The sequence below is a fragment of the Watersipora subatra genome, chromosome 3, assembly GCF_963576615.1.
Source record: "Watersipora subatra chromosome 3, tzWatSuba1.1, whole genome shotgun sequence".
NCBI lineage: Eukaryota > Metazoa > Bryozoa > Gymnolaemata > Cheilostomatida > Watersiporidae > Watersipora > Watersipora subatra.
The window spans coordinates 1504339-1516247 of record NC_088710.1 but is presented as its reverse complement, the minus strand read 5'-3'; positions in this window follow the sequence as shown (position 1 = coordinate 1516247).

The following is an 11909-nucleotide window of genomic DNA, read 5'->3' as shown; positions in this document are numbered from 1 at the left end:
GCGAAAATAAAAAGCTTGCTGATTAATGATCAATTGGCAGTGTCAGAGGAGGAAATCGCTGATGTTATGAATCATTTCTTTACTGATATTCCTACTAAACTTAATATAGAAAGTTTTAACCTTCCCATTGCCTCTTATACAGGTTGTAGTACTGGATCTTTTCATTTCACCCCAATCTCTTATGAAGAAATCGTTTCTCGCATAAACTTTCTAGATTCGTCTAAAAGTGGTGGTGTAAACCAAATCTCGGCATTTGTCTATAAGAGTATTGTAGATTTTATTGCTTTTCCATTGGCAATTATATTTAATGAGTCACTTAGTGGTATTTTTAGCACATAGTCTTAGTAGCATTGTATTATTGTATTGTTGCATTGAGTTGTATTGTAGCACTGTATTATTGTATTGAGTTGTATTGTAGCACTGTATTATTGTATTGAGTTGTATTGTAGCACTGTATTATTGTATTGAGTTGTATTGTAGCACTGTATTATTGTATTGAGTTGTATTGTAGCACTGTATTATTGTATTGAGTTGTATTGTAGCACTGTATTATTGTATTGAGTTGTATTGTAGCACTGTATTATTGTATTGTTTTAACAATTACGTTGACTGTATGATTCGTAACATCTTTTAGTATTGTACTTTTGTTTTGTTTTGTGAGGACAAAAAGTTATTTATTCTGTAAGAGTTTATATACTTGGTTTGCAATCCTCAATAAATATTCATGATAAGAATAATAAGCATATATATAAAAAATTGTATAGGTGTATATACAATACACGTATACATATACGTATACGTGTACACGAATTATATGAATAAGTTCAATCTCCAATTGTCCTAGAACTTTGAAGTGACGCTTTTTGGGAAAATTTGACGACCTCTACAGTTTTTTTATTGGTTTACTTCAAAATAAACTCATAGCAGATTCTGGATGAACTCTTTTGTCATCCCACGTTTTGGTGTACCACTTCAATTGCAGTGAGAGAGATAGTAGCTGCTGTTTCACTGAGTTTTTATTGTGACTTTTCTATTTAGACACCCCAAACTGTAGCTTGATTTCTCACTGAGTATGCTAACTAATTTGCACAAGCCCTTGATCTCATTTTCAAGCCACATCTCCTAAGATTGAATAGAAGTTTGATGCTTAGTTGACAGCGGCGCTGAGTTGACAATACTGATCTCCTCTAAAGTAATGGTTGCCTACCTGTAGATTAGGGCATTAGTTTCAATGGTTGGTTCTGTTTAGGTGGATTGCAGTGCTAAGTTAATATTGTTATGATAGGTGAATGTAAAAATATTATGTTATGCATAACTATTCCACATACAACATCAGTGTTGAAGTTGCTTTGTCATTTTATTCTATTTCGACTATGTTTAGTTTGTGCACTTTTGCTTTGCTTAGCTTGTAGGAACTAATTTGATTATTAGTGGTTAATATCGTATAAATTATAATTTTATATAATAAAACTACATTTTCTATAATGTTATATCTCCAAGAAGAGAGGAACTAGAATTGAACTTAAAGCTATCAAATATTATGAGAGGTATCTGTGCAACTGTGTCTAATTCTGGAACTAATTTTTTCATGAATTCTGATATTGCATTCCTTAAATGTTGTTGCGGTTGGCAGCAGACTCTAAGATTCTAGCTTTTTCTCCCAACGATTTGTCTTTATTTTTCTTGTGTTTTCTGGAGTTTGTTTCTTACTGTTTGCCATGGTACAACGTGACAGATACCGACTTCGTGCAATATTTCACTTTACAAGCAATTAGCTTAGCTTCACAACATCCTCTTTGAATCAATCTTGGTGTCTCTTGGATGATTTGTTCAGTACTTATATGCTGTGCCAAAAATGGCACTCATTAAAGTCTTCTATCGTTCTAGGATCTCTCCGACTACCTTCTTATATGAAGTGATATTTATTTTCTGCTATAAGCCTTTTCAATTTTGTTGTATTTTAGCTTTCCATTATTTAGCTTTACGTAGTTGAATGGGTCACTGATTTAAAACGAATAAAATTCATTTGGATTGATAACATGAACGTCATGCGATGCTGCTTTATGAATAAACCTCTGAAGGAGGGCTACACGGAGAGACTGTGATACATATGGCTAGAGATGTGTCCTGATATTGCTTCTGATTGGCTCACAACTTCTTGCACAGAGAATCAAATTAGTTAAAAAACATGTTGGGACTTTAAATAGTTAAAGTAGATAAAATCAGATGACAGATGACCCAATTGATCTCCCCAAATGAAGAATGTCTGCGTAAACGCAGCACAGAACAATTACATCACAACTTGTATAAGTTTACCTGTTGTTTAAGACAAGTACCTTAAACTTGACACCCTTCACTCAAGGTTAAACGATTTTACAAACAAGATCAACAATAAGCTCTCAGCTGCTACTGACCAGGAAAGCATGATATCATATGAAGAGCCAGCAAAGTCATACCTAAGAAAGTGCTAGAAGATATTAACCCACTGCAATCTGCCCAAACAGAATCAATCACTGAAACCGAATGTGTTAAACTACAGGTGGGCAACCATCATTTGAGAGAAGGTGGATATTAAGCCACTGTCAACCAAACATTAAACTTCCATTCTATCTTAGCAGACAAGGCTTGGAAATGAGATCAAGGGGTTGCTCAAGATAGTTCACAGACTCAGTGAAAGATCAAGCTACAGTTTGGAGTGTCTACATAGAAAAGCCACAATAACAACACTGTGAAACAGCATCTGATCTGTCTGTTTAATCAGATCTGTTAAACAGCTGTTAAAAACGCTCTCGATGCGATTGAAATGGTACAGTACACCACAGAGTGGGATAACAAAAGAGTTCATTAAGAATCTACCAAAAGTGCATTTCACATTTAAAAGTGAGCTGTAAAGGCCAATGCCAAATCATCCTAAAAAGCGTAACCTCAAAGATCTAAAAGGGCATCTGGCGAAAGGCGTTACTCATATAGTCTATATATAATATTTTGCTAAACTGGGTATAGTTATATTAAGTCATACCAAGTTAGTTATAAAAAGCTAACAGAGAGCAAATTGACAACAATAATATAGCTCGTACATAAAAGCTAACAGAGGGTAAACTGACAACAGTAATATAGCTCGTACATAAAAGCTAACAGAGAGTAAACTGACAACAGTAATATAGCTCGTACATAAAAACTAACAGAAGGTAAACTGACAACAGTAATATAGCTCGTACATAAAAGCTAACAGAAGGTAAACTGACAACAATAATATAGCTCGTACATAAAAACTAACAGAGGGCAAACTGACAACAATAATATAGCTCGTACATAAAAGCTAACAGAGGGCAAACTGACAACAATAATATAGCTCATATATAAAAGCTAACAGAGAGTAAACTGACAACAGTAATATAGCTCGTACATAAAAGCTAACAGAAGGTAAACTGACAACAGTAATATAGCTCGTACATAAAAGCTAACAGAGGGTAAACTGACAACAATAATATAGCTCGTACATAAAAACTAACAGAGAGCAAGCTGACAACAATAATATAGCTCGTACATAAAAGCTAACAGAGGGCAAACTGACAACAATAATATAGCTCGTATATAAAAGCTAACAGAGAGTAAACTGACAACAGTAATATAGCTCGTACATAAAAGCTAACAGAAGGTAAACTGACAACAGTAATATAGCTCGTACATAAAAGCTAACAGAAGGTAAACTGACAACAGTAATATAGCTCATACATAAAAACTAACAGAGGGTAAACTGACAACAGTAATATAGCTCGTACATAAAAACTAACAGAAGGTAAACTGACAACAGTAATATAGCTCGTACATAAAAGCTAACAGAAGGTAAACTGACAACAGTAATATAGCTCGTACATAAAAGCTAACAGAGGGTAAACTGACAACAGTAATATAGCTCGTACATAAAAGCTAACAGAAGGTAAACTGACAACAGTAATATAGCTCGTACATAAAAGCTAACAGAAGGTAAACTGACAACAGTAATATAGCTCGTACATAAAAGCTAACAGAGGGTAAACTGACAACAATAATATAGCTTGTACATAAAAACTAACAGAGAGCAAGCTGACAACAATAATATAGCTCGTACATAAAAGCTAACAGAGGGCAAACTGACAACAATAATATAGCTCATATATAAAAGCTAACAGAGAGTAAACTGACAACAGTAATATAGCTCGTACATAAAAGCTAACAGAAGGTAAACTGACAACAGTAATATAGCTCATACATAAAAGCTAACAGAAGGTAAACTGACAACAGTAATATAGCTCATACATAAAAACTAACAGAGGGCAAACTGACAACAGTAATATAGCTCGTACATAAAAACTAACAGAAGGTAAACTGACAACAGTAATATAGCTCGTACATAAAAGCTAACAGAAGGTAAACTGACAACAGTAATATAGCTCGTACATAAAAGCTAACAGAGGGTAAACTGACAACAGTAATATAGCTCGTACATAAAAGCTAACAGAAGGTAAACTGACAACAGTAATATAGCTCGTACATAAAAGCTAACAGAAGGTAAACTGACAACAGTAATATAGCTCGTACATAAAAGTTAACAGAGGGTAAACTGACAACAGTAATATAGCTTGTACATAAAAGCTAACAGAGGGTAAATTGACAACAATAATATAGCTCGTACATAAAAGCTAACAGAGGGTAAACTGACAACAGTAATATAGCTCTTATATAAAAGCTAACAGAAGGTAAACTGACAACAGTAATATAGCTCGTACATAAAAGCTCGTAAAATAGCAATAACAATAAAAGCTCTTACATGCCTATTCATTAAAAACTATTTATAAGTCACTTTGTCTAAAAGCTTGAAACCTAACAGTTGTGCTCGCACGCTCGTTTCATTGTAACTTTTAACCACGAAAGGACAACTCCAAATTATTTGTGGGAGTTTCCACATTAAGGCATAATTTAACGCCTGCGATCCTCAATAATCTAATTATTGTGATGAAGAAGCGATACGTTTTGTGGGATACTTACTATTCAAGGCGTCACCAGTTGCGTTTTATTGGGGCATTTCGCAACCCTACATTTACTCCGCTTACCCATCAATGTGTGGTGGATTTGCCACCACGTAAATAACGTTCTTTTTATAGGGAGTTGTGCCCTATTTTATTTTTATCTTTTTCCGAGTAGCTACGCCCTCGTGGGCTGGCCTTATGTTCCACTAATTTGCATATCTTATAGTATATAAAGGAAGGCATCAGCCTTATTATTTCATTCTGAAATACATGTTGTTCCATGAACCATCTCTCTCTTCAGTTTTTCTGATAAGGAGAATTACTTGATTTATCGCAAGTATCTCGGCATTTTGCCTCTAAGCGCTGCTCGGTATATCAGGACAAGTCGACCTGTCGACCTGTCGACCTCTACTGGCTGTCGACCCTGTCGACCTTGCTGTAGACTGTCGACCTGTCGACCAGGGGTCAACCCCTGTCTAGAGACGAGCAATTGCGTTGCCTATAGCGTAAGACGTCTCGTACGCCGCTGTGTGTTGGTGACGCAATCTAACGTAAGGTTGCCCGAGTTGGTGACTTGTTACCTGTAGCATAAGACATTCCATATGCCGCTGCGTGTTGGTAACTCGGCCCAACGCAGTGCTACCCGAGGTTAGTGATTTGTTGTAGTGTAAGACGTTTTGTACGCCTCTACGTATTGGTGGCTCAATCCAACACACTGGTGGCAGCGGTGGGATTAGACTGCTGTAAAAAGTACTTCTAAGACGACCCTTGTAACCATGCCAAGCAGCCGACGGACTGCTACCAGACATCTGGCTGAGGCAGAGCTACAACAGGTCGACCAGATTGGTCAGATGACAGAGGCTATTACCAGAGCCTTACAAATACCTAGGAGGGAGGCTAGCTTCAAGCCACCGAAATTCGATGGGAGTGAAGATGTGGAACTATTCATCTCCCAGTTCGAAGAGGTTGCAGAAGCTAATGAGTGGAATGAGAAGGCCACTCTCCTCCACCTGCGTGAGACATTGAAAGAGGGGGCCAGAGGTTGCAGTCGAGGAGATTCACCCGCCTCCATCTTCTCGGCCTTACGCACAAAGTACGGACTCTCCCCGAGAGAGGCCAAGAGTAGGCTCCACCTCAAGAGGGAGCCAAAGACTAGCCTCCAAGAGCACGCAACGGAAATGGAGCGTCTAGTGAAGATAGCATACGCTGACCTTCCGGACTCCTACCAAGCTAACATGGCCATGGATGCGTTCACCCTGACTCTAGGAAACACGTACCTCCAACGCCATCTTTTGGCAGTAAGAGCCCAGAGCTTAGAGGAAGCAGTGCAGGCAGGAAATGAGTTCCTGCAAATTCAGCCCACTCTTCCTCGGCCTGGTGCTCGACCCCTAGTAATGACAGTGGAGAATAAGGAGACTACCCCTGCTACAGTCGCCCCCATCCACTCGGATCCCCCATCAGCCACCCTGAATGACGTCCTACTGGCTATAAAAGGGCTAACAGATGGACTAAAAGAAGGAAACCGATTGGGGTGGCGAGGAGCGGAGCGAAAGGAACCTAACTGTTGGGGCTGCGGCCAGACAGGGCACGTACAGCGCCGGTGCCCTCAAGCTATCCAAAGACAACCACCTCAACCCACGAGGTCGGGAAACGGTTCCCATCCACAGCAGTAGGGGGAAGTGCTGACTGTGGATCTACTATACCAATGCAAGACCAGTGGCAACGGCCACGACGGACTAGGCGACACAGGCCCCCCCCCTGGTCGCCACCGGTCCCCTTGCATAACCAGTATCAGCCCTTACCTGAGTGTGCAGGTCTCCCACCCTCAGAAACCAAGGAAGAAACATACGTCTGGCCAAAGCCGTCTCGGCCTTCCAAAAAAGGCCCCCAGAGAATGAGCGAAGCTGGACAAACTCATGGAGATGAATTGTGGAAGCCACATAATAGCAGCTATTTCTTGCCAGGTCGCATCGGAGGGCAGCCCGTCCAGTTTCTCGTGGACACCGGATGCACGTCTAATCTGTTGGGACGGCATGCTTTTGAGCGCTTACCCAAGGATGTCAAGAGCCGATTAGAGGTTCGAGAAGACTATGGGCGGATGGCAGATGGTACACGGCTGCAATTTCACGGACTCATCACTCTCCCAGTCAGAGTCAGGAGTGTCCAAGTCACTGTATCTCTAGTGGTGTGTGCCCTGAAGGAGGATGCTATCCTGGGCATGCCATTCTTGGTCGACCACCACTGTGAGATAAATTTTCAGCAACCCACGTTGGCGTTAAATGGGCAGAAATTGACTTGCACTGACAGAGAGGGTCGACCCCTGACAAGTGGAATTCAGATAATGCAAGCCACAACGCTTCCCCCTCGAGCCGAGGTCTTAGTTGCTGGGCGTCTCACGTCTCCATCCTATCAGCCAGTAGGGCTGATCGAAGGAGTAAGAAGCAGTTATATGGTGGCCGCCAGCCTACATCAACCCGGTAAAAAGGGAAGAGTGGCCATCCGCTGTATGAATCCTACGACCATCCAGTTAGCGTGACGGCAGGGACGATTGTGGGACAATACACTGGAGTAGGGCCGGACGAAATAGGGGTTCCCTGGACAGCAAAGGAGGATGTCGAGACTCCTAAGGAACATCCCCCTTCACCTTCAAGCGTGCCCCCCCCCCACATGCAGGACTTGCTCCAACAAGCGGCGCTGCATTGCTCGTCCCCTACCGAGCACAGAAGGATGGAAGACCTTTTGGTTCGTTATGCGGATGTGTTCAGCTAAGGAAGCGAAGACGTGGGGCGTACCACCCTGGTACAACATGAAATCCCCCTTCTCCCAGAGGCACAGCCCATCCGTCAACCCCCATATCGAGTAGGACATGAGAAAAAAGACGAGATGAAGCGACAGGTTTCGGCTCTTGAGCTCCGGTGGTCTTGGTGAGGAAGCAGGACGGGGCGTGGCGACTATGTGTGGACTATAGAAAGCTTAATAGTGTCACTCGCCAGGACGCCTACCCCCTTCCCCGGATCGACAAGAGTTTAGATGCCTTGTCCGGCAGCAAGCTTTTCAGTACCCTGGATATGATGAGCGGGTATTGGCAGGTACCTCTTTCTGCTGAGGCCCAGGAACGGTCAGCATTTACCCCACACAGTGGATTATGGAGATGGAAGGTGCTCCCCTTTGGGCTGACCTCCGCTCCGGCCACCTTCCAGCGGCTAATGGAACGCGTCCTCCAAGGGCTACACTGGAAAACTTTGCTGCTATACTTAGACGACATCATCGTCATGTCGGCAGACTTCTCTAGTCACGTAGCTAGGCTGGCAGAGGTGTTGGAACGATTGAGGCAAGCAGGATTAAAATTGAAGCCCTCTAAATGCAGTCTGTTCCAGACCAAAGTCAAGTACCTGGGCCACGTAGTCAGCGACACTGGAGTGGCTACCGACCCTGAGAAGATTCAGGCCATCAGTAAATGAGCAGCACCACAAGATGTGATTCAATTAAGATCGTACTTGGGTACCACTGGGTACTACCACCGATACGTACCTGACTACGCCTCGATCGCCAAACCTCTCACCCTGTTGACGAGCGAGGGGGCCCCCTGGAAGTGGGGAGAAGATGAACAGAAAGCTTTCAGTAAGCTCAAGTGGTCACTGACGCACGCTCCAGTGCTGGCATATCCTGATCCCTCTTTACCCTACGTGCTCGATACTGATGCTAGTAACGTAGGGACCGGAGCTGTGTTATCCCAGGTCCAGCAAGGCAAGGAGCGACCTATAGCCTACTATAGCAAGACCCTCTCCCTCGCCGAACGCAACTACTGCGTGACTAGAAGAGAGCTGCTGGCAGTCGTGCTAGCTGTCCGACATTTCCGGCCATACCTATATGGCAGAGAGTTTACCATCCAGACAGATCATGCCTCCTTGGTTTGGCTGCACCGGAGAAAGGAACCCTCTTGCCAGGTGGCCCGGTGGCTGGAGAGCCTAGCCGAGCACAAGTATCGAATCATCCATCGAAAAGGCATTAAGCACGGTAACGCCGATGGATTGAGTCGACAACAGTGCATCGACTGCCGGCAGTGTGCTGCCATTGAAAAGCGGGATCGGGGGCCAACTAGGTCACAAGTGTGTGACTCTCTAGTACTCCCAGGGACTAATTGGGAAACTACTGTACCAATGGACCAAGTTCCAGTACAACCACCAAGAGGTACAGGAGGACCCAGTCCTAGCGCCCACCAGTTGGATGAAGACGAATGGCCTCGACTACCCAGCAGCAGACATCCATCAGGGCCCAGCCTCTCGACTCCTACATCAGCCAGCCTAGTTCCAGTACGGCTGCCATGCGGTGCGGTGTCACCCAGAGTGTTGGACAACTCCCTCAGAAAGTCTCAAGACCCTCGGTTATGGGCCATCAAGATGGCAGGTGAGCCAGGACTCGTTGTGGAGACTGACCAAGTTACAGTACAATCAGACTCTAGGGCAGTGAGTTTAGATTTCTCACCGCCAGATGCCCCAAAGGTCCCAGAATTGTTGACAGTAGTACAAACCTCACTAGATGAAGTACGAGCATTGCAACAGAGACCCGCTACCGACCTAGGGATAATTTACCAGGCCGTCAGGAACCGGAAAAGAGTCGAAGAGGCAGTATTGCAAGTAGGCAGCCCCGAGTTGCAGCGGTTGGCTCGGATGTTCCATCAGCTTCATATTGACGAATCAGGTGTATTGACCCTTCATCTCATTCAGAATGGGCGAGAAAGGGTGGTGGTGGTGTGCCCCCAGACTCTGCGACAGGAGATCCTGTGGAAGGCCCACGAACAAACTCACTGCGGCGTGGAAAGGACCCTGTAGCGCGTCCAGTTGGATTGGTACTGGTCGGGCATGACTGGAGATATCAGGAGGGCAGTTCTCTCCTGTGAAGTTTGCTAGCGGGCTAAGACGGGAAAGGCCCGGACCTCCGGAAATCGACAACGGTTGTACACTGGGAGGCCATGGCAACGTCTAGCAGTAAATTTAGTGGGACCCCTACCTCAGACACCTCGAGGAAATAGCTGGGTGTTGGTACTCACTGACCATTTCACTCGGTGGTCGGATGCCTTAGCTATCCCTGACGCTACCGCTCCAACGGTGGCCCAGGTCCTGGATGAAAGAGTATTCAGTTACTTCGGTCTGCCCGAAATTATCCATACCGACCAGGGGAGCCAATTCGAGTCCTCTTTGTTTCAAGAGCTATGTGACTTGTGGAGAGTCGATAACTCTAGGACCACTCCGTACCACACCGAAGGAAATGGTGTGGTTGAAAGAAACAACCGAGTATTGGGCGACTCCCTACGAGCACTTTTACTGGGCAGAGGGCAAGAGGACTGGGATCAACTATTGCCACAGATCATGCGGACGCTGCGAGGGCTACCACACTCCGCCACTAAGGAAACACCCAATTATTTGATGTTGGGTCGAGAGCTTCGTCTTCCTGACCAACTGCTGCATGGAAATAGGTTGGAGTCATTTACTAGCACACACGAGTATGTCCAGACTGTTCACGACCGGTTGATACAAGCTCACACTTTCCTCCGAGATAGACAGAAGGAAATTGTATCAACCGATGTGAGGGAGCCCCCGCTGTTCAATGAGGGTGACCTCGTATGGTTGCTAAGCAAGCGGAGAAGAAAAAGCGAAAATCCGAAATTAGCGGCCAAGTCTGTGGGGCCCTATCGTGTACTAAGGAGTCACGAAAATCATACGTACGAAGTAGAAAGATATGGACAGCGATCCACTCAGGCCGAAGGAAGATTGAGGCTCTGTCGCCTTAGCCCTGTGCAACAAGGTCGAGCCCCAACTGAGGTCGAACCTGCCAGACGTCCCAACATGAGAGGTTATCCCCGGAAACGAGTATCACAGAAAGACGGTAATCCAGATGCTGTTATTTCCGAATCACTTCTGCCTAGTCGATTAATAGATTTACCAATACCGCAATCGCCAGGAAGATTGGAACCACGTCGGCTCCACAACGAAGATTTTTTGGTCTCTCCGAGTGAACACAACTCTGACTCGAGGGCTGGCCTCGACACTGGCTGCGAATTGGCGACCGAAGAAACAAGAGCTACGGGGAATGAAGGAGTCCAGGCTAGTACCACTGGGACCGGAAATACCACGAGGCCTCAGCGAATCAAGAAACTCCCTGCCTATCTCGAAGATTTTACTGTTGGAGGGATCCAATCAGGAGTCTCCTCCTTACGGCAAGGATATTGGGCCAATAAAATGCCGAGATGCCAAGCAGTAGTCTCTTTCTGTAGTCGCATCGCAACCTCGCCACATCACACAACTAATATGGAAGTCACGCAAGAAACTGTAAAGGAGTCGACCCCGCTCCCCCGCCGACGCACTTCGAGCAGAAACCACTGACCTCCGGAGAGCCGCCCGTCGGTTAGAGGAGTTGGCCAACCACCTTTCACCCAAGACCCACAGACAATAAACATTACTGTATCTACTCCCCTTGTATTGGTTTATATACTCATATGCATATTCTTTATGTTCATTGTTATTATTTCATAGCCGTACCCGTCTGTAGGGGCGGCGAGTGTGGTGGATTTGCCACCACGTAAATAACGTTCTTTTTATAGGGAGTTGTGCCCTATTTTATTTTTATCTTTTTCCGAGTAGCTACGCCCTCGTGGGCATACCTGCCAACTCTCACGCATTGGGCATGAGACTCACGCAATCACCCCAAAGAAAAACTGAAAATGCGTGAGAAATGCGTGAGATTTTTGCCCCAATTTCCATAATTTTATATATACTATCATTGATACATCAATTGCCCCAAAACCAAATCTCACGCATTGCCCCACTCTTGGGTTGGCAGGTCTGCTCGTGGGCTGGCCTTATGTTCCACTAATTTGCATATCTTATAGTATATAAAGGA